This window comes from Gekko japonicus, unplaced genomic scaffold (assembly GCF_001447785.1).
Source record: "Gekko japonicus isolate JY-2015 unplaced genomic scaffold, Gekko_japonicus_V1.1 scaffold5368, whole genome shotgun sequence".
Lineage (NCBI taxonomy): Eukaryota > Metazoa > Chordata > Lepidosauria > Squamata > Gekkonidae > Gekko > Gekko japonicus.
Genome location: NW_015177183.1, coordinates 37279 through 37742, shown reverse-complemented (window position 1 = coordinate 37742; position 464 = coordinate 37279). Strand labels below are relative to the sequence as shown.

Here is a 464-nt window from a genome sequence, read left to right as displayed (position 1 = left end):
TAGGCCCCCCCCCAGGGCTTCCATCAGGCCCCAGTGGAACCGGCCATCTCCTGCTTCCAGTTCTGCTGCTGCTGCTGCATCATGGCTTGCGTAGCCAGACTCTCTTAATCGCTCAGCCATTTCATGTTTTAACCCGGGTCCTAGACTCAGAACTCTCAGCATGAGATTTCTGTGGTGAATGCAGCTCACAGATACACACGCGAACAGCATACTCAGGATTGCAACAGCACAGACATTTTGATGCAGTAATTCAGAGCAAGAGGTGTCCGTTATCAGATACGGTCAAATGAACAAAATATTGCAAGAGTGCTAATGTTTTAAGCATGTTTTTATTTTAAGTTAAAAAACCCCAACTTTGTATTTGCGTCCTTTATAAAGTTTATATCTCCGCTACCTGGCATTACATTTTATGACACACATGGCCCGGCCCAACGAGGTCTCATTTATGTCAGATCCGGCCCTCA

At 46.3% G+C, this 464-nt stretch overlaps 1 protein-coding gene across 1 annotated transcript in view; it reads left to right on the top strand.

The window, feature by feature from the left end:
• The window catches only part of NR2C2AP (nuclear receptor 2C2-associated protein), a 20140-nt gene that overhangs the window by 825 nt on the left and 18851 nt on the right, over window positions 1–464 (top strand). The gene's annotated exons all lie outside the window — the stretch shown is intronic.